Source organism: Rousettus aegyptiacus, unplaced genomic scaffold (assembly GCF_014176215.1).
Source record: "Rousettus aegyptiacus isolate mRouAeg1 unplaced genomic scaffold, mRouAeg1.p scaffold_m13_p_1, whole genome shotgun sequence".
Taxonomy (NCBI): Eukaryota; Metazoa; Chordata; class Mammalia; order Chiroptera; family Pteropodidae; genus Rousettus; species Rousettus aegyptiacus.
The window spans coordinates 152,722,752-152,746,801 of record NW_023416284.1 but is presented as its reverse complement, the minus strand read 5'-3'; the positions used below and the strand labels follow the sequence as shown (position 1 = coordinate 152,746,801).

At 33.8% G+C, this 24,050-nt stretch overlaps 1 pseudogene; it reads right to left on the bottom strand.

Moving 5' to 3' along the window:
* Nucleotides 1-286: 286 nt before the first annotated feature.
* The window catches only part of LOC107515578, a 59,776-nt pseudogene continuing 36,012 nt past the window's right edge, over nt 287-24,050 (bottom strand).

The following is a 24,050-nucleotide window of genomic DNA, read 5'->3' as shown; positions in this document are numbered from 1 at the left end:
ACACTGAGAGACTTTGAAAAGTTCATCATTTAATAAGTCTGAATTCACTTTCACCACATGGTATTTATTATACACGGTCTTCTGTTGAAACATATTTCTTTTTAACAGATGTTAGTTTTAAAAAGTTATAGATTCTGTGAGTTCTGTGTAAACTTGTGGATAGTAGGTTAATTTCTTTATTTTGACTTATAAGCCTCAACTTCACCACAAAATAAAGAACGTAGGTCAAAGAAAGCATAATTGGTCACTCACATGGAACAGTATTGTTTCTATAATTTGAAGCTTTCTAAATGGCTGGATCCAGGCCTGATAAGCGTCTTGCGGCATTTGGCTTTTTTTTTCTCTGCAAGCTTTAAAATCTGAAGAAAACATATTAGTGTTTTGTCCACACTCATGGCACCTGCATTATCAAACTCTCCACTGGATGCAGAAAACAGAATGACCAATTGCCTCTTTGCAAAAAACTCACATTCGTTTTCAACCACCTGATGGGCTCTACATATAAGATCCAAATCATGTTTATGGAGATATTTTGCAAAGCTTCTGCACCAAACGTGGTTTTCACCCCAGGCTAAGACATCTTTACTGGGGTCAGACAACAAAAGGTCACAAAGTAGACCTTGATCTGGAACATTGGTTGGTGCATAATTCCCTGAATCCGCTCCACAGATTGAAGATCTGGTGATAAACCTCCATGACAGCAAAATATTTTCTCATCCATAATGGCTGCTATTGGTAAACAGTTAAAGCAGTCACTGAAAGTTTTTCATAATTTAATGTTATCTTTTCTTTTATATTCATCATAGAAACCATAAATTCTATTGATGCAGACGCATTTATGGTTTCCTCTGAGAAGAAATTCTCGAGGCATTTGATATTGTGCGCCAATAAGAGGCACACAATGATTGCTTCCCTCTGTCCGCATAGTCCCGAAGAAACAGGTAGTTCCTTTCGGGTGGGAAATCACCGTACTCCAAAAGTCGAAGCAAATCATACTATTGCCCTTGGATATTACCATGTATTTTGAATGATGCTTTAAGTTCTAGTAGGATAGGCTGACTGAGGAAGATCTCTTGGGACTTTAAGAGCTCTGATTTCACTCCCCTGCAACTGAACCTCTCACCTCCAGCAGCTGTTGGATGATGGTGTGGACATTGAGTTTATATCCGCCATCACCTTCTCCCGCAGCTGCGCCACTTGTGACTCACGCTAGGTTCTCAGGCCTCCTTTCCTATGCCACGAGCACAGGGACGGTGACGGTGACGGTGAGGGTAGCAGCTGTGGCAGCAGCCATGGTGGATACCACCCCCCCCCACCACCACCAAAAACAGCCCAGCTCCCAAATCTTCCTACTTCCATCTCTTCCCACTGGAACCACGAGCTCCACAAAAATATTCTTTTTTCTTCAAACTGGTCTCAATCTGTCAAATCTATGTTTGCACACTTACATTTTTTTTTTAAGTGTCAAGAATGCTGACGAAAAAAATATATGTATGTGTTGAAACACAAGGTTCAGTTTCAAAGATGATAATTTGTAACATATGGGTACTGGTTTTGCTCCACTCTCCCACAAATAAATTTTCTATTCTTGTCCACTCTCTTTTGAGTTCAGAAATCTTAATGTGTTCCTTTACTAGTCCAAACTCCTGTCATGAGGCCTCTCCTAGGGTTACAGCATTTGCCCAGTTCTAGTCCTATTATTGTGACCGCTCCCTATAAACCTAGAGATGTTCATGGTTCCTCACTGTTCTTAGTCACTGTGTACTTCATAGCATCTTATCGATTCTCTTATTTTGGGCCATATCATGGTAACTAATTTTTTTTTGTACATTCTCCTCCATCGACACTTTGAGTGTACTGTTTCTTGCTGGATTCCAGACTGATAGCGTCTAGCTCTACCCTGTTTAATAATTTCTTCCTCTATACTTCAAAACATTATTTTAAATGAAAAATATTTTGGAATTAGAACATATGTCATTTAATTATAAATATATTATTTGGAGTTTAAAATCTATTTTATGGGGGAAATTATTGCAACAAATCTTGAAACGAAGATCCTTCTAAGCAGCAAAAGTGGCTTTTCATAAATTGCCAGCATTTTCTTTTACACTGGGGTAAAACTGACCTTTCCTCAAACCTTTCTCTAATAGATGACATTATAAAGAAAGGCATCTTGAGTCTCAAAGGGCACTGTTTGGTCTGGTCTTCGTTCAAAGACTATAGAGCCCAAGATGAAAGTAAACCTGGCACTTTTACCTGAGTCACTTGGGAGAAGATGTCATTTAATCTACTTGATAATAATGGGAAGAAGTCCCAGAGTCATTTCCTAGAATTAATGAGAAAATGGCGTGAGGGCACAGAAGTTCCTCCCTTTTTTGTATTGCTTAATTGGCAGACACATTTGTTTGGGAGATTTTTAAAAGAAACTTGGCAATAGATATATGACCACATCAAAAGGCTGGAGTTTGGATTGCTTACTCTTCCATGAGAGTTAAAGTTGGCAGAAGTACTAGGTCCATTTTACTGCAATTAGTTAGAGCCCAACAAAGAAACTAAACCTTCTTTTATATCTTTCCAGTTTTGTGTGTTCTCCTGCTAATAAGCTTCAAAGACTACCACTATCCTTAGAGTGGTAACATAAATGTTTAATTATTAATTAAGTTGCTTAATTTAAATAACATTTAAATTTTGCATAAAGCATACAATAATATTTCTGAGAGCAGGATCTCAATGTGATGTTTCAATGTGTTTTCTTAGATCTAAGTGGCACCCATTTACTAAGGAAATATAAGCATGCTATTAATACTCAGCTCCTCAGTAGAAATCAGGTGTAAAGTTGCAGAGAAATTACATAATATAATATATTATATGTTTGTATTCTTAACATATATGTACAAATGATCAAGTTGAGTTAAAATTATTCTCTTAGCACTATATTTATTTAATTATGAGCACATTCAAGTATATTGTTTAAAAAAGTAAGCAAAATTTTAAATCCTTATCAACAAATTCTCTTTAATGGCCTATATTTCTCTGTTTTATATATACATCCAACCAAGCTAATTAAACTCGTAAGTATGAGACTAGAATAGTAATACTGCCGGTTGAATTCTCTACTGGTGTGATTAAACGGTTCTATCAGAGACTAACCTTCAGATATTTAGCTAGGGACAACCTTTCAAAGAAATGATAACGATAAGGCTTTGAGAAAGAGAGACTACAGTGGAATAAAAGTTCAACATGCCCCAAAGGATTCTGCAGTGCGTGATGACTGGAGACCTAAAAGCTAATAAAAGATAAACTTTCTACAATAGTGCTGTCAAAAAAAAAGGTGACTAAGAAATAGACAGCACTAAGAAAGAAACCTTGGGCAAGTTCTCTTTTTACAGTAATACAGAGAAAAGATTAGAATAAAGATACATTTATACTATCATATGATTTTATGTCTTTTAAAATGCAGTTTTTAGACATGACCTTTGCAAAGTTTATTTCTAGTTTTCGGCAAATTGAAGAATGAAAGATCATTGATAGAGCTATCGTAATCCTTCAGTCTTTTGTGAAGGAAGGAATAATGAATAAAGTTTTTCTTATGCTATATTTGGAAAACAAGTTTTAATGAAGCCATAGAGAATGGGTCAGCTGATGGTTGGATCATTCTCTCTTTTAGTAACTCCAGGACAATTCAGGCCTAAGACCAGGAAGGGATGGGCTGCTGGGCCATCTCATCTATATACACCTGATAGGAGCAATCAAAGTTGAATTTGGTGTGCAGGAGACTTGGATGGGGCTGGAGAACATTTCTCTGCTGACTAGTCTTGGAAGTATCAGTTCCATGGGAAGGGTGGTGTCCTGCGTTATTAGATTGGAAGAATGGACAGGACCTCAGGAAAAATTGCATCAGTGTTGAGAGAGTAAGCCTGATCTGTACCCCCAGATTAGTGAAAATCAGCATTTAGAAATGGTGAGAAGCCAGACCAACCTCATAGGTGTGCAACCTGTACAGTCACACAAGGTCCCATGCTCAGAAGGGTTCCAAGCTTAACAATGTTTTCTTCTTGCTGTCTTGAAATACATAATACTTTTTGAATAAGAGGCTCTACATTTTCACTTTGAACTTGGCTCTGCAAATTGTCAGGAAGGTCTTATGAGGGAGGGATAATTTGCTTTTGTTTAAGAGACTATTCCTTCCTCCTCTCAAATACAAGCTAATCTGAACTTCAGAAAATTGTAAGAGTGTTGCCCAAAACAGCTACTCATGTCTCTTTCTATACTTTACTCAAAGCTCCGGCATCTACTTAGTGTCACGCTGGCCAGAGATACATTGGAAGATATAATCTTTAGGCACTTAAACTAAACCTTACGACCTAAGCCATTTGCCTTTCCTTATCACATTGCAGTGAGCATCTGATAAGAATCTGATAAATCACAACATCCTCAGTGAAAAGTCACATTCCTTTTTAAGCTAAATGAGAGAAGAGGCAGTCAATAAGAAGTTATTGATCTTCCTGGGCTGTTCAGTTTTGTAGTAAGTGCTATCTCTATCTGTTTATTCTTCTTTCTTCTATGGCCCTTTCCCATTAATGTTTTATAGTTCCATAAAGATCCCACTAAGCAATGAGGCAGTACAACACACAGCACATTGGTTAAGAGGCTAACTCTAAGCTAGATGACTTTAGTACAATTCCTTGGAACAGGACTTCTTGACTGTGTAATTTTTGTAATTTGGAGGAAATACTCTCTTCTCTTTGCCTGAGTTTCCTTAGGTATCAAAGAGAGTGAATATTAGTACCTACTTAGTAAGTTTATTACAAGAATATATTATTGAATGTGTTAATACATTAACGGCATTTTAAAAATCTAGTTAAATTTTACCCGCTCTTATTATTCTCTCCCTTATGGAGACTTCAGATAGGAACTTTACGTACTCTTGATGCCCAAGAGCATGTGAAAATATGCCTACCTACAAAAAAAATCAACCTCCAGAGAATAGAATTAGAGTCAGGAAACATCACAATTCTTAGCAACTTATAATACTAAAGACAACCATATATCTTAAACTTATTAGTAGCTTCAGGCCCAGAAATTGAAGAGTTATAGTTTGAACATAAAGTTAATTCATAAGGCCTCTGCAAGAGGGAGAAAAAAGTGTCTCTTTCACCACTCTGTGGCCTGTAATTGACTGTAATTACTAGTTTGTAAAGGACCGTATTGGTAGGAGGGTCAAAGATTACAAAGAACTTTCCCATTGCTCAGTAGCTAATGGTACACAGCTGCAAGGGAAATAAAACCATATAATTAAACTTTAGTCTTTTTTGTTCCTTTCTTTAAGCAACATAGTTTCAATTTTCATGTCACCAAAGAATTATAAAAGAAATCTTCATATGCTACAGGAAGAGCGGGTCTTCTGAATGATGAAATCTTATTGATCTTACACTCCAACTGGCTTTACCGTCTTCTTTATTGATTAAAATGTGACCTTAGCTAAACATTACTTGATTGGGAGATGTTCCTTAAGTATATTCATATTTAAGGACACTATGAAAAAGATAAAGAAAAGGAAAATCTTAATATTTCAACAGATCCTCCCTTTTCTTCACTGTTTATTGTGCAAATTGTACCTAATTTCTACTTTTCTATGATTTACAGGATAAAGGGCAAAAGGACTACATATGTCTTAGGTATTTTCTAAGTGTTGTCTTATTCCTTTTTTTTTTTTAATTTATATGTGTTTCCTCTCACACTAAGGAAATAATTTTTTTCAGAAAAAAATATAAAATTTCTTACATTCATTAATTAAAACACCTGCACTCAAACAAGAAAATGATACAGTTCACCATTGATTTTTCCAGGTATATCTTATTCTCATAATAATATGAGATTACAGAACAAATCAGTTAATATCTAAACTGTGTTGATTCCTACAGAGTTAGCTAGTTAAAAACAAATATTTTCTATAATAAATTATAGTCTTTATTGGATGCTCACTTTATAACCTTGTCTTATGTTAATAATAAAATATATCCATTGTAGTAAATTTAGAAGTTCTCTGTCTCAAAAAAAAGGATAAGAAAAATCATTTATAATTTTCCCACCTAGAGAAAACCATTTTTATTATTGAATACATTTCCTTCATACACACACATGTACACAAAGCCATGCGCACTCACACACAAGGGTTTATAGTGGGTGTGTAAAATATATATGTTTCCAAATTATCGTGATTTCACTATGCATCCTCCTTTGATATTTATAGATTATACTAATTATGAGATAATGCATGAAAATGTATATAGAAAATATATAATTTTTCTCTGTGAAGCTATGCAAACAGGAGTAGAAGTTACATAATTTTTATTTGGAATCAAACATCATGAATTATTAACTCAGTCTCAGTAAGGCCTCAGTCAGTGTAAATATTTTCACTTTACACGCCCAGGGCTGTAGGTAGACTGCTCTGAAGAACAAGAGAAAATTATGGTAAGACTTAAGTGGCTTTTGTGACATCCTTTACGTAATATTGCAGCCTATTCTTTTTATTTTTGATTCACAACTCAGCCCTAGTCTCCATTTATTAGTAACACAAGGTCTTTATTCTATCTATTGCTTTGCCATAGTCCTAATAAGGACCTTCCTGGTTTCCCATAGACTTGTTTTCTCAATATTGTGCACCTTTACCTCTGCCTTTTCTACATCAAAATTTACATGGTTCTTTCTTATCCAGTGATACATAATCATGTTAAGAAATAAGCATCTCTTAGAATTAACAAGGCACTTGATCAAATGCTATAGGATTTTCAGAGATGAAATAGTCACAATTCTCTTCTCAATAAGCATGGATAACCACAATAGAAGAAAGAAGGTGATCAGAATATCAAAGGACAAATACATTTTTATGAAAGTCACACACCAGAGATTAACTTTGGTTTGATGAATGTGGTGGGAGGATGTTTTCATGAAAGATGCGCCATTTCACTGAGTTGCACCTGGACTTGCCCTCTTTAGATTTAATCCTCCAACTGTGTTTTCTACCTACTACAATCAGGCTTTAGATTGTACTTTATTCTACTCCTCCATATTCTTACCAGAACTGTTTATAAGTTTACTGATGACTTTCAAGTTGCTAGATCCTACAGTTAATCATTCCTCATCTTATTGATCTTTCAGCAACTTTTGTTTTTGATCAAAGCTTTTTTCTCTTGGTCATCTCATCCAGTCTAAGGCTTTGAATATCATTTGTGTAGTCATGTCTCCCCAATTTATACCTCTAGACTGTATTTCTACAGTGTTTGGCATTTTAACTTCCTATTTTACTTTTACCTGGAAGTTTATTAGGCATCATAAATGTAGCTTACTCAAAACTGAGTTCCAGATACTTCTCTTTATACCTGTTCTATTTACTCTCTTCTCATCTTAGTTAATGGAAACTCTGTCCTTTCAATTCTAAGGCCAAAATCTTCATTTTTTACTCTTCATAGATGTGAGTAAAGATACTCACAAGTGATATCCAATATGACCGGAAACTTACTGGTTTTAGTTTCAACACCTATGCAGAAACCAATTTGCTCTCAATAACTCTTCTATCCATTTCACCATTCTCTCCCACTTAGATCACTGCAATTGCCTCCTAAGTGCTCTGCCATCTGCCCTTGCCCTTCTAGATAAATGACCAGGGCAATGGCCAGAATGACCTAGTTAGAAATTGAATCAGATTACATCATTCTTCTGCTCAAAACCCTCCAAGGTTTTTCATCTCATTTGGATTGAATGCAGGTTCTTTACAATGTCCTTTAAGGCCTTATGTTACCTGCCCATCATCTCTCTGACCTCATCTCCTAATGGTCTTCCCTATGCTCATTCCATCTCAAACCGTAAGCACAGAAGGCTGGTGCCCGCTTCAGAGCCTTTCTAATTTGCAGTAATTCTCCCTGCTATGTTCTTCTCCCAGATAAACATATGGCCCACTCTTTCACAATGGCAAATTTTTACTTAAATGTCATTGACTCCAAGATTTTTTCCTTATCACTATAATTAAAATCGCAACCTTTCTCTTTATTTTCCCCTTCCTGGTGTTATTTTCCTCAATAGTAATTAACATATCTAACATTTTATAGTGAATGAAAATTATTTGAGCAAACTTTTATGTATAAAAGAAGAAAATATGTATTTTAGAATATAAATTATAATTTCAAAACTACATCTGACTTGAATCTAGAATTAATACATATAGGAAGATGGTTGAGCATGGCAGGTATTAAATATAAACTGGAAAGGGGGTGTTAAACTTGGATTAAGAGACGTCGAAAGGATTTTATTTTATTTAGTAGTCACTAAGGAACAACTATACATTAGAGGACAGTGATAAAGCAGGAAATCTTCACTAATATGCTACTTTAGGAATATGTCTATTAATATATCAATAGTTACGGAATGATATAACATCATCCCTCCAGAAGTGATTTACGGAAAATGTTGGAAATGAACTAGTGGCAATATTTGAGCTATTTTTATGAGCTAGTGTGAGAGAGAATTTGAGAAAGAAATTTTCTGACATTCTTCAAGTCATGTCCCAGTTGAAGAAAATGACAGAATGATATAATTCTGAAGGTGACTGAGACAGAAGGGTTTTCACCTCAGAGTGTGGATGGGTTATCAGGTTCACAGGAATGGAAAGCCCACCACAAACTCTGTAAGTACAGCTCCATGTTTAGCATCGCCTGTCCTTGATGTGACTTGTTTGCAAGATGCCTACAGGACCAATTTTCATTAATTATCTACCCTTTTTCTTCATATTTACACAGAATGTCAAATTACTTATTCTTACCAAGTTGCCTGTGATATTATGCTAAATCTTAGCTGTGACTTCTGCAAATCTTCCGTGTAGCTGGCATATATATAACCTATGTTTCACTAAAATGAAATTGAGTCGGTGGTGAGAAAATTGGGGCTGTCGCAGTTAGTATCCTGCCCTAGGACTTGGACTTCGTGTTACTCACACAACTAAGCAGTGGGTCTTAACAAAGATTGTAATGCAAGCATTCATAGAATACTGAAATTAAAGGTGCTTCAGAGATCATCTCTGGCATTCCATTTGAGGCTAAGATTTGGAATGACGTTCAAGTTTAGTGATAATTAGGGTTCTGAAAAGGTAAAACTGAAAAAAAAATGGTTTATTTCCATTCAAACCTCATTTTTGCTGACCCTAACAGATTTTCCCTGGAGACCTATAAATCTTTTTTTTTTAAAAGACTTGATATATTTTTATAGTATCAGAATATATAGTGGGTATGAAAGAGGTAGAATATTCATATTTAAGGGACTGGTCTATTGTATTAGTCTGCTATTGAAATAACAAACAACTCCAAATCTTAGTGGCTGCCACGGCAAACATTTATTTTCATTATAAGCACATCTGTGGGTCAGTTGGAGCAAATTTTCTTCAGCATGAAACCCAACGGGGCTTTATGTGAGATATACTGATCTATTCCATGTGTCTGTTCATTATCTTTTAACCAGAAGTTATGAGGTACAGAGTGTACCCATTGCAATACTCCTTATTTCATTCAAAATTTTCTCCTTTTCCCCTATTATGCAATTTGTTAATTTTATATCTAAAATAAATAGATCTATAATGCGATTTTTAAAAATGCATGCTTATCATGCTGTCTACTGAAAGACTAGTGATTAAACAAAAATTTTAGGAAATCTACAAAAAATAATTTATATCAGGTTGAAAAAATATTTTTATTTTCTCCTAAATGTTTCTTTTGTTCAATATATTTAACAAGTCATAAATAGTGCCTATTCTCTAGACTCTTATTTCTTCCAATTTGATTACTTTGTTTACCGTTTTTTTTTCTCTTGAAAAAACCTACCCCTGGTTTGCCTACCCTCGTTACTCATCTAGCTTTCTCAGAAAGTCATTTACTAAATGGTTAGGCCTTAATTTTAGTAAGGTTTCACAATGAAAAACAAAACAATTTCCCACAGCCACACTCTGCAAATCAAGATCCAGCTCTTTACGCTAATCACTCACACTTTTGTTTGTGAATAACGAATGGCTTAATCTTAACACAGATCCATCAGAACCACTGGAAAAGCATACGTTCCACTGAAAAGAGATCAAAACTGTCACCTGTGGAACCAATTGACAGAGAATTTATTATTCCGATGATCATCCCTTGCCATTTGTAATGTAAATTCACCTCACTCTGAATGTAGAAGTAATTTTCTATATAAACCACGGAGCACAATAAAAAAGGTTTGTAGCTGATATTATCCATGCTCTGCACATATACCCTTGAATTCTTTGATCATTTTTATGCACGATGCACAATAGGGCTTTCATTTTAAAAGCCAGCATCAGTACGTTTTTGTCAGGCTGTTAGAAACCACTTTACCTTTGCCCACAGAGCCAAATTTGCCTGGAAATTTACATATTCCATTTAATTAAGCGGGGCAACTTTTAACTATTACCTGTAGAGCATAAGAGTATAAATAATTCATACCTTTTCCCTCTGAGTTGACAATTTGGAGATGGGATTTTACACTATTTCCACAACTCTTCTCTCAAATTGAGCCAGAGTTAACTTTAACAGGGCTTTGCTTGATGTTGCAACCTTACTTACCCCTTTCCCTTTCTGATCCTACTTTCCTATTCCCCTCTGAGAAAGGCAGCCTCAAGATCCGTTTCTCAGGCACGCTCTGCCATCTCTTCTATACCATTTTAGTCTGGCCCTGTAGCTCTTTCAGTCAATAATTTCTTTATTTCTTTTACAAGGTCTATCTTTCCCAACTGGTCTTGCTGTAACTTGACCTGGTTTTTAGTTTAGTAGCAAGGGGATGCCAGATCTTGAGGAAGGAAATTATCGTTTTACAAGACATCCACCACAATCGAATCTTCTGTATGATCCTCAAATTTATCCTATTCTTGCTGCCTTATAGCAAGTCATTCTAGCAGACCAAGAGGTCCAATGTTCTTTTGGGAATCTATTCAGATGTCCCAATCCCAAGTCTCAGAGTCTTACTTCTTTCTTATCTGGCCTGTGACTCCAGCATAGGGGACTTTTGAGGCTCTGAACTTAGGTCTTTTTGTAGTTCTATTACTCAAACCACAAAGCCTATGCTTAAAATTATTGATCTGATTATAATAATTGGCTGTAATGAGGATGTCTCTTCAAAGCCTAGCAAAAGTAATAGTTCCTATTAAGTGAAGCAGTGTTGGCAGAAATTCCCTGGCTGAGTATTGTGGAAGGTATCTAATGGTGCCCTAAGAAAGGTGGTTATTCTAACTGGATCAATTATGAAAGACCCAATAACTTCAACCTCTTCCCCCAGTTGTCTTTTTTTCTGTAATAGGGATCAGAAGATACAACCTCCACTAAGGTTATAGGGATTACTTTGATGGCAGAGACATTGACATTGTAAAGAAGCTCGGTGTGAGCTGCCCTATATAGATTAGATTAGGGTTAATGATAAAGAGTGCATTTATGAAACTGGGCTCTCCAGTAATAATGAATAGAAGAATACAGAATAGTAGACACTAAGTGACCACATTAAACTTTTAGAAAACAGGAACACTGAATTACTGTAATACAAACACAGGACACTAATCCCTAGGTAGTTCCAAGAAACAGAGCCTATACATTAAAAGAGAATATAGGAAGGATCCTATTACACAATGGTAGGTATATATGGTAGTGGATTCCTCCAGTCTTTCCCCAAAGGATTCTATGGCCATTTACCCACATTGCTGTTTTAGATGTGGCAACTTTGCTAAAACAGACCAGCAGGACCTCTGAAACTTGGTATGCAAATTGAATGTTCTCTTTAATACTCATTAGGAAAAGGAATCAGAAGCAGTTTGAATTCATTGGACAAGTCTGCATATTTATAGACTTTGCTTGATATTTTACTTTTATTTAACCTCATTCTTTTCCAAGTTCCAATTCCTCATTTTTCTATTTTTTTTTTTTTTTTGGAACACTTTCTAATATTTCACTTTCATTTGATTATTCATCTCAAAATCTGTTTTGAGGAACCCAACTTAAGACATGTTCCACTCCATTTGGGTCTTTTTGTAAATTAGCATAAATCAATTTTGAAAGAATTTGGGCAATGATGGATAAGTGAAAAATGAAACAAAACAAACATTATCCCACATTTCATGAGACATTTCTGCTCACACTAAATGTATTCATTTTGGTCTTTTTAACAGCATACTCATGCTCTGAATCTTCGTCTACCATAGAAAATGTCTCTAAAAGATAGTCCCTGAAACCAAAGAAATATCTCCTAGTATATTGCATCTCAGAATTAAAGGATGCTTTCTTCTCCTGCATGCATGCAAATGAAAGAGACAGAACCAACCAAATTTAAATTGGCTGTGAGTTCTTTTAGGAAGCAACAAAATTTCCTAATTTAAAAGAGAGGCACCATTATTAATGAGTGAACTGATACTGCATCCCTTGGGCACTGCAGATCTCATCAAGTTTCATTTGTCAGTGCAGATAATAGCTCTGCGAGGACTGATAATTCTAAAGTCAAAAACAAAATATAAAATACAGAAGGGAGAAATGGTGACATGGCCTACCACCATTATTACTTTATTTGAGCAGGCTCTCAACAGTCAGCCAAGTGTGCCTAGAGATGGCCTGAATGCCTCCAGCATGACCTTGAGCAAAGGGTACTGGCCAAGAATTCAGTAAACATAAATGAGGCCACTTTTCCTCCTTCTCATTTCCTTCTGCATTGCCTTCATACACCCGCAGAGATTACCCCCATTTTCTTTCACTTGACCTAGCAAAATAGATTTCAAAGAAAATAAAGGGCTATGTAAATAGGCTTGCTGAGGAAAATTATTTGTTGTCTTACTTAGAGGTCTTTATAAAAAGTTAATTATTCTAGGCATTTATATATATATATATATATATATATATATATATATATAATTTATTTCAGAATTTTCTGCTTGTGTCCTTCAAAATACTAATATTATGCATATTATAATTGAATTAAATGACATCATTTATCTAGGTGGCTGGCAAATGTTAAAATAAGTTGTACTGATTACTGAAAGTTTCAGGAACAAAATGGGGTTACAGTGATTTTTTTTCTTAAAAAACAAAACAAAACAACAAAAAAAACTAAAGCAAGTTGTAAAGATTAGGCATTATCACATTGTGCCTGAAGGTGTTCTTGGTGTCTTGTAATGAGTTTGTTAGAATTCAAGGAATGTTTTTCAAAAGAGGAGGATTGCTTTCTTTTTCTTTCTTTCTTTCTTTCTTCCTTCCTTCCTTCCTTCCTTCCTTCCTTCCTTCCTTCCTTCCTTCCTTCCTTCCTTCCTTCCTTCCTTTCTTTCTTTCTTTCTTTCTTTCTTTCTTTCTTTCTTTCTTTCTTTCTTTCCCTTTTGCTTTTATTAGCTACTTATGAACCTATAGGTCCAGTGTATACAAAGCTCCAAGTCTTCGTTTATAGAACTCGTAGTTACATTTCTACTGAATCAGACCTCAAACTTGTATAAAAGGGTTCACTCACTTCTGTGACTTTATGGTTTCTTTTTGGTTCAAAAGAAAAATGTGAAGATTTACCTGGGACAGCAATGGCAGTAGTAAATCCACATTATAGCTAGTTCATCCTTTTTTCTTATAAAGAATCATTTTCTCACAGAAAAGAAAATACTGGTGTATTTCAAGCTTTGGTGCATGAATAAATTTGGGTTATCCTTCACATTTACTTATGTTCAGAAATATTAAATACTGGTACTTGGGCATGTGGTTTTCTTTGACAATAGTAATTCTAGCTTCCTGAGAACTATTTGTTACTATTTAATTCTACTGTAAAACTTATTAAGGAGAGGTTTCATGCTCTTCTCTATTACGTATAAGGGTAATAGTCAGCAGAAGAAAAGTGAAAAATAAACAAGAAATCTTTTATTGGTTGCCGATACAACTTTAGCTATGCCTTTGTTAGACTAAATGTTCACTGTGTTGGAACACACACACACAAAAAAAAACAACTTTAATATTTAATGAACAGATATTAAAATATTTTTATTTTGTATCATGCAATATTTACTATCAGAGTTAGTTTAGTTATAGCTTATGGTAAGGAATGCTCTTATGCATGCATTACCTTATTCTTATAAACTCATATGGAAAATAGTTACATCCATATATCAGTAATGTTTGTGGAAGGCATGCTAATCAGTCATGAAGCACAAACAAGGAAGCAAAGCATGCGATGCACACAGCAGGCCTCTCCCAGAGCGATGCCTTGCTTCGGTGGAGTAGAGCATTTGCCTCCACCACAAAATGAGTAAAAATATCCAAGAAAAAACTCATCTTTGTTTTCCTTGCAAATTGCACAATTTATCTCCAGTAACACACACATTTACCGTCACCAAAGCTCAGTGGAATAATTATGAGTATTTACTGAATAGACCATGCAAAGCCATATGCTCTTGGTGGAAAAAATGTGGAAAAGATACTGAAAACTAGAACAAATAATAAGACTGCAAAGTCAGCCACTTACAGTCAAACGGCATTAGAAAATCATAGATGCAATGAGAGTGTCCTCAGGCTGTAAATAGAGTACAGCTTTCCATGAGGCAGAACCAGTTTGATAGGAAAGGATAGGCACCCCAAAATTTCAGTTCAAAGTCATAGAATTTAAAAAAAAAAGTTATTGAACGGAAGTGTTAATATAAGGAATGGCACTTTATACATATCACTGTATCTCCTTTAATCTACGATGAGGAAAATTTTCAAAGAAAGCAGGTGTCTGTGGCCGCACTGAATGAATCTTATTCAATTGGATTAATGTTAAGAAGTGCTGACATGCCACTGCAAGATAACATGTAAAAAAACAATAATCTATAAAATTTCATTGAATTTCGCAGTTTAAAAAACAGTTGACTACATCAGTTCTCGTTTGATTTTCAATGATTGCTGTTAGACCCTTATCCTCATTTTATAAATGATGAAATAGATTCCAAGGGTTTACATGATTTGTCCAAGGTCACAAATTAATGTGGCAAAACTTGGGCAGGACCCTGACTTAAACCCAGATTTAGAAAATGCATGATAACTGAGATATAAAAAGAAATGAAGACTCAGAATCACAGACCTGTATTCAGTACAAATCAAAACTCTGTGAGGAACCAAGATAGAAAGAGATGATTGAGGACATTATATAACATGCAGGAGAGAAAACACAAATTGCCCAAACATAATATTGGGGTTAGCGGCCCAGAGAATCTGATATAATTGAGGGGAACATTCATAGCCAGAAGCAGTACCATTGTGAAGACCCTTATTTTCCATGTTAATTCCTTAAAACGATACAATGTTTAATTGCCTTTCATCTTTCTTAATTTTAAACCAATTTCAAGTTCTTTTAGAGTGTTAAATCAAATTATTTTAAAATAAGTTAGAATTTAAGAAACAGATAACTTCTGAAATACTTAAACTATCTTTTATTTATCACTCCAACTTCATTGCAGTTTTCACCATCTCACTTATTTATGATTATCTATTATCTGTCCCTTCAACCATGACATAAGCACCATAGAACTAATTAATTTGTATTTTTATCTTTTCAGTCACTGTTGTAACTTCACCACAAAGAGGTATTCCTGGTATGAAGTAGGAACTCATTAAAAATCCTTTAATTTATTAATAAGTACATAATTAGTTGAATTATGATTTCCCCCACCTCTTTTACCAGTTCCGTCTTTTCCTTCTTCAGCTCCTTTATTGTGGAGATGCTATAATACTTAATCGTTTGGACTTTAATCTCAGGATTTTCTTATTTTTCTTTGCCAATGTTAATTCATGATTAATTCTACTGTATTTTATTTGCATTATCTTTTCCATTCTTGCTGCCTACTCTTAATCAATGTGCATGCCCTATGATAGGAAATTCCTTCTTTTTTTCCCTAACTTAATTTTTCTAATTATTCAATGCAGCCTACATTTCATTACCATATCACTATTCTTAGAACGCCATTTTAATCAACTCACTTGATTTTTTTTTTTTCAGGAATGGCTATCAGCTCCTGATTTTTATCAGACGGATATCAATTGGAAAAGACAACATGCCATGCCCTATTTCCCTGCCAACACACAATCCTTAAAACATTAGTTTACTCTCTTGATTTATCAACATAAGGGTATATCATTTTATAAGAACTAGAGAGGTACCAGGGACAGATTCAGAATAAATAGATCCCATTCTTTTCTACCCTCAAGACTCAAAAAGAAATATATTCAACTTTTGGTGACATTATTCACCTTATCAGAACTGGAAATTTCAATTATTCTGTGACCTCATGAAGTTTACATCAATTAGAGGTTATTTTAGTTCTCAAATAAAAGTAGGTGCCAGCAAGTTCAAATCCACGGATTGTCGCAGATTTACTGAATAATATATCTGCCTTTAGTTTTCCTGCTTTGTAAAAATTACATTTTTCTGTAGTTCAGCTCTCAACTCTGCTATAAAACCCTCAGATCATAAAGGTTCTTATACTGTGTTTTGCTAAATAATTCATTTTTGCAATGTCTATTCCTTTGAAACTTGGTCCGTCTTATGGTATCATAGATCCATATCCAGGGGAAATGGGGCAGCATTGACTGTAAGATAAGTACACAGTGAATACTTATCTTACTCACTGAGTAAGAGTGAAGCTGGTTCTACCATGAGTAAGGTTGGTTCTACCACTTAATAACTGTGTGACTTCAGGCATACCTCACCACCTTCAACATGAGTTTTCTCTATCTATAAAAATGAGAATGATAATGCCATACATCGTATAAAACAATTGTATTCTTTTTAAATGAGTATTATCATTGAAATCAGTAGTAATGACTTCTCTAATACTTTTTATATTATACATTTCTTTCCATCATTATATGATTATTTTTCTATTGAATATCAATAATTTCAGAATATATTATGATCAAAGATCACTTTCTTGCCATAATGGAGCACTTAAAAAATAAAACCATTCAATGAACAAGTCTGAGCATAGACAATAATAAGGACATGGTCTGAACCATAAAGATAACCTAGCTCATTTGAGAGACTTCTCTCATGAGATGCTTTTCTTTTCTTTTCTTTTTCTTTCTTTTTTTTTTAGCCTCACTATGTTTCTTCCACCACCTAGATTAAAAAACAAAGAAATAAAACAAGGATGTATATATGAAAAAACCCAACCATAGATTTTTTTTTGTTAAGACTGCTCAAACTACAGAAAAACCACATTTCATTGAACTCTCTCTCAAAACACCTAATATAAGCCTAATCCCTATAACAAGTCCCTTCTAAAGAAAAAAAAAAAAAAAAGTCCTCTTGTTTATGTGCCCAGGACCTATGTGGTATGTAGTAATTCTCATTGTAAGAAGTCAAAACCTAACTTGGTAACAGGTATGGTTCCAATCATCTTTGTCTGGTGGGCAGCAACTGAAGTTTGAAAAAGAAATATTAGAAATCATAGAACAAGAGGTACTCAGTGCTTTTCTTGCTTAGGAAATTACAAGGGTTTTAGGGAGCTCCGTGCTAGAGACTGGGGGCAGAGACCAGTATATACATTTTCTATTATCTCACAGGTCCGATATAAGCAAACTCTGATCCCACTGAACACTAATTTTAACCTGTCAAAAGTTCAGAAGCAAAAATAAAAATTGAAAAAAAAATAGGTAAAAACAATGAGTCCCTGAAGTAGTAATTAGTAAAAGTTTATTGTGCACACACCAAAAAGACAGTTTGCAAGCCGAGAGTACTCAAACCAAAACATGAAATGAGGCTGAGAGATACATTGTTATAAAGCAGCTTGTATAGTGTGAAGGCAGTGAATATTTCTTCTTCACAGTGATTGATTACAATACTAGAATCTTCTGAAATTAAAGGGAACTGGTTATTCGTTATAAATTTGAGGGAATACATTTCACTTACAATTTTCAGAGACAAAAACAAGAAGCAATCCAAGTTAAGTTAGCCTTTTTTGTCTTGCAAAGTGAGTTAAATTAAACTTTGCTTGTGTGACTAAGCTGGTTTTGCCTGCTAAGAGAATTTTCATATCTGATTTCTGTGATTTTAACAAACTCAATCTCTTTATGTTGCAGATTCTTAAGTAAAGAATTCTGTGAGGGGGAAATTTAGCACAAATATTTTAAAACAATGTTATTCTAAGATAAAACAAATTAACACTAATGAAAAGAACACACTACTTTGGAACCAAGCTCTTTTTTTGATGCAAAATCACACATGGCCAATTGGATCAATAAAAGGGGCAGAATTTATCAGCTATACTCATTTCCTCTTACATTTAAATCCTTCAAATTGATTTCGTTTCTGCCTTATGAGCGAAGGGCCACTCATACCCTTGAATTTTGAATTCTCTTTAGAGATCCTTGATAGCTCTTAATGATTAGGGAGACCCAAAAATTAGATTAATTATCTCATAATCATATATCTCAAATCCCCTAAATACAAAACCCCTATAAAACCTTCCTCAAAAATTCAATGCCATAAAAGCCTCTGCCAGCTAGTCTTTAAGAAACATTCTGAGCTCACTCTTCTCTCCTATAGCTATCTGATTCTTTGAAACCTAACCATATGAGTCATAGTTGTGATGCAAAACCCATTTCTGATACCAACTGAGGCAATTCAGGTAGTTATGGATTAATAACTCGAGGCAATACTTATATCCCTTGATTTTAAGCACCTCATCTGAATAGCCTGAGATAGAAAATCTCAGCAGAAGTGTGGTAGCTACCCAAAACAAGAACATATTTATAGCATCTTAAAATAACTTTCTTGCTCCCTAAAACCTCTGACAAGATCGCACAGCTGAAAGCTAATTCTTATATGTCACTACTGTTTTATACTTAGATGTTACATCAGCAATCTGGAAAATATCTTACGCTAACCACTTTCCATTTGAGGGAATGTATGAAAACATAAGGCTCACGTCATAATTAGGAAGAAAAAAACAAGGAAGATCCAATGCTCAGATGACTCTGAAAAATAAATTTCCATCATCCTAAAAGCCATTTGCCTGAAGATCCTTATGTATCAGAAATTTGACACTATTCTGTGTCCCATTTAAAAATCAAAACTTTTAAGTGATGGGCATACAGCAATAACTTACTGATTGACCAATTAAGTACACCTTATTTTTCTTATGAATTTCAAATATATCTGAATGGGCAATTAATCTAAGAATTTTAGGAAAAATCTAAATAAATTTTTAAAAAATAAAAATTAACATATATACTTTTCTTTTTTCAATAACATGGAAGTGCATTCTGTTTTATGTATATTGACATACTAGCCATTCCCCCATGTTGAAAACAAACAAAAATTCTCCCAGTTAAAAACCCAAATTAAAAAAAAAAATTATATACTCATATTTTTTAAATTAACTTCCTTAATGAATAGTAACATGCTGATATAGCAGGAAAGAGAGGAAAATCTTTGGAGACCGAAAAATGGCAAGTGCCAAGGCATAGCATTTAATGAAGTCTGAAGTTCACTGTTGCCTTATATTCATCTGATGCTGGTGGCTCGGAGCAGTTTTTATACTTCCAGATTACACTAAAGCTTTCCAGTGGATGTGGGCAAGAACAGCAGCTTTAAGCAAATCAGTTTCCACATTAGCTTCCATGTGTATGTTTTCCTAAAATTCATCTGCTTGAGAATGTTCTTGTGGTCAAAGTTCCCAGCTACTTCTGATTTCCTCTCCTGCCCTTTCCTGATATAGTTCTTTCACTTTCCAGAAGAAAAAAAAATTAAGTCAAATATTTACCTACCTGAATTTGATTGCATTACATTTTCCAAAAAGGAAAAGGGAAAAAGAATTAAGATCAAAAAAAATGAAAAAGAATAAAAAGATCTAAACAAGATATCCAAAAAGGATAATCTAAAATAATCTTGTCTGACCAGTCTCTATAATCAAAGACCTGCCTCAGTTACTTCTTTTTTATGACTTCAAATAGGAGAAATAAAAATATTTATATTTTTTTCCTGAGATATCAATTATATATTTGATTCAAAAAACATGTATCAGAGATAATTTAGCTTAAATGTTTATTGAGACATATAAGAGGAACTTTCATTAAAATTTGGCAATAGATTATTGGACACTGAAAAATCCTTATGTGTTATTAATATTTTTATTTGGGTGCAAGTAGGCTCAATATCACTAGTCAACTAAATGCACAGATACACAACTAATGTTGGTCTATTTGTGCATTTACATACTTATTTGTTTATATTAATCTAGCTGGAATATGTTGAAGATTCCACTGTACATGATATACTTAACAACAGACATTAATTCAGGTTTCATAAGTTCTAAATTTATTGGTGACCCATATACTCTTGCCATTTGTTGTTAATTTCCATTGATCCTTGCTTTATTCTAGCAACAAGTCATAGTCATCTGTGAGTACATGAATTAATTTTTAAAAGACCTATCCATCTCATTAAGTAGTACATTTCCAGTAAAATTTTATTTTTTATGTTTTAATCAATCATATACTATTAATAATTATATAGTAATTTAATACAAAGAAACTTTTTAACATTTAGAGTTTTATAGAAATTGAAAAATCAATTTCAATTTATAAATGTAATTTACCTGAAGAGAATTATAATAGGGAAAGCCATAAAAAGTACATGTATTAAATATAGCATAATAGGATGAATTTCTGTGCAAAAAAAGATTGTTATATAACTATCAGTTGGTGGAAGAAGGCACGGAATTGACTGAAAATAATTCAAGGTACTCATGCAGGATTGCTTAGATCATGAGCTAAGTAGGATTCTTTCTTTCTTAAATAGGAGAGATTATATTAGAAATGAGTTTCCAATGTATCCAGTGTTTTCCCATTCCTCAGAAGGATCTACAATTTTCCATTGGTCTCAATAATTCCATGGGTGATGAACAGCTGATATTCCAGTTATTTTTTTGTAAAATGCTGTCATTCAAATCCAGACTCGCAGGTGTGTAAGTTATTCATTTGACTCTTCATTGATAAGGTTGTTCTACCATTTTCCCCATAAGAAGAAAAATGGGAAAGAATGGGAATATAATTCAATCTGCATTTCTGGCAGAGCACCCTGCCCTTTCAATGGGACAATGGGAAGAAGAAGCTCACAGCTTCTCTGTTGCTGACTTTGGTCTTGTTAGCTTCTTTCAAATAAAATGTACTGCTAACCCACACTACAGATTGCAGAACTTTTGCACAACAGTTGAGGCTATACATGAAACCACCTTAGCATAGAAGAGAATGTAATATTTATGAATGTTACACTCTAACATTATAATATACTTTTACAGGAATAATGGTGGGTATTAACTCACTTAAATTTTATTAAACACATTGAAAAGTGTGAAGCAACAGCTTTATTCTGATATTTCAATATTAAAACAAGAGTGGGTATTTTGTAACCACTTAAAATTTAGGTTAAAAAAATTAGAAACTGTAGATTTACAAGTTATCAAAATTCCTTTGGGCGCATACAAACAAAAGTAAAATTTGATTAGCAATAATCCAGATATGTAATTTAAATTAATCGTGCAAGGCAGGAGGTGTGGACATGAGAGGTTTAAAAACCATACAGAAAATCAGAACCATGAAGAATGACATGTTCAGTGAAAAGATCAATCAGAAGTAAACAGGAGCCAAAAAAGAAGACTCTAAGGTAATTTGCCTGACTTAGTATTGTTGCTATGTGTAAAGAGTTTATCTTCTCTTGAATAAATAAACACTAGCTACCTTTCATGTACTTTTGGTACTTCGATCATACAACCAATGTAATCCCCAAATCTCTAGGCTGAGTATAATGCTGAAAGTGGTTTCAGGTGTATGCTTCTCTAGGCACCCAGCAGTAGCAAATTGAAACACTCTAGTGAAGCATACTTTAAAACCGGTTTCAAAGAATTTTCTCTTATAAATCTTTAAGGAACCTGGGCTTTCAATATGAAGAGGCAAAATACCAATATCAGAATTTAACAGAAACAACTCAAAATGCAATGATTTTGTCAAAATGAAAATATTGGCATTATTAAAACCAAATATAAAATAAATGTTTAATATGATTAAAGAAATAAGGTGAAATCTCAAAAATATTATAAAAACAAGTGACTATCAAAATAAAAATGCATATTTGAAAATTAATGAAATGTCACTACTGGATAAGGGTTATATAATTATTGAAATTAAAAACACAAAAGATTAGTTAAAGGAAAGATAGGTGCAGTATATGAAGAAATTTTCCTGAATTCATCACAGAGAGACAAAGATATGGGAAATATGAAAGAGCAATTAGAAATATGAAAGTGTGAGGTTTGCATCCTTATAATTGAAGTTTCATAAAGAGGTAAAAAAAGAAGCATGATAAGTGTCAAAACCCAAAAGATGACTGTAATGATGTTCCAAAATTGGGAAGAAATATCTGTTCTAAATTCAGGAAGTCCAATATTTTTTTAGCAGGATTTTTTTTTTAAATAATTAAGGAGGAGGAAAAACAAAAAGAAATTCTCACTTAAAGATATTACTGTGAAACTGAAGGATACCAAAGATAGATAAAAGCTCCTAGAAAGAGAAGACAGATAATATATAAAGAAATAACAATTAGACTGACTCCTAACTTATTAACAACAAAGTAGATAACAAAAAGTAGAATAAAAGCTTCAAAGGCTGAGAAAATTTACTATTAACTAATAATTGTATAATCAACTAAACTGTATTTCAGGAATACAGTTTGAAAAACTGAGAAAGCTGACTATAAACAGAATTGACTAAAGAAACATCTAAGAATATACTGTATGGAAAAAAGGAAAGGAAAGAGATCCTAAAAGAAAGATTTTAAGCATAAAAAAGAATAGTTAGCAAATAATATTCATGCAACAAACAATGATCATTTCTAGAGATAACAATCTAATAACAGAACACTAACATAAGAGTTTTTTGCAGGCTAGATCATCTCATAAAAAGACACTGAATATGATTTGAGTGCAGATAGTTTGTTTTGGGAGGCAGTCTCATGAAATTCTGGTAGTTGAGCCGTGAGCTTCTTCCCATTGTCCCCTTGAGAGGACAGGGTGCTCTGCCGGAAATGCAGAATGAATTATATTCCCATTCTTTCCCATTTTTCTTCTTATGGGGAAAATGGTAGAACAACCTTATCAGTGAAGAGTCAAATGAATAACTTACATACCTGCGAGTCTGGATTTGAATGACAGCATTTTACAAAAAAATAACTGGAGTATCAGCTGTTCATCACCAATGGAAGTGACTTCCTATCACTTTTGCTATATTGTTTGTCAAAAGCAAATCATTATTATGGGACTACGATAAACCAAAAACTTTTGGCACAGCAAAGGAAATGATCAGCAAAACAAAAAGGAAGCTTAGTAAATGGGAGAAGATACATTTGATGAGTATAAATGCTGTAGACTAGTGTTTCTAACCAAGACAGATCCACAGAGATCATGTTTATTCTCCTTCCCATAACAAAAATTAGACAAAGCTTATGAATCAATAGATAGTAAGACTCTAGATATTAAACAAAGTACACAAAATAAAGAAAGTAAGTCTTATGATTGCTTGACTATAAAGATGTTAATTATGTAATAATTGATCTATGGATTCAATGCAATTCCAATCAAAATCACTATGGGCTTTTTAAAAAAAAAATTGACAAGCAGATTTTAAAATTTACTTGGAAATACAGAAGTTATAGATAGCTAACACATGTTTGAAAAGATAAACAATGTTGAATGAGTTAAAAATATCTTATTTCAAAGTTATGGTATTAAATAATGTATAGGTCACATATAAAATGAAAGATCAACCACAAAGAATAAATCCCAGAAATGAATCTATATGTAAATGCCTATAGATTTTTGAAATTGTGTGAAATTGATTCAATGGGAAATATTATCTATTAAAATGAAGTTGGAACATTTAGAGGACTTTTGCAAAAACAAAACCTCATTCATACATATACAGAAATTGACTCGAAATGAATCATAGACCTCAATA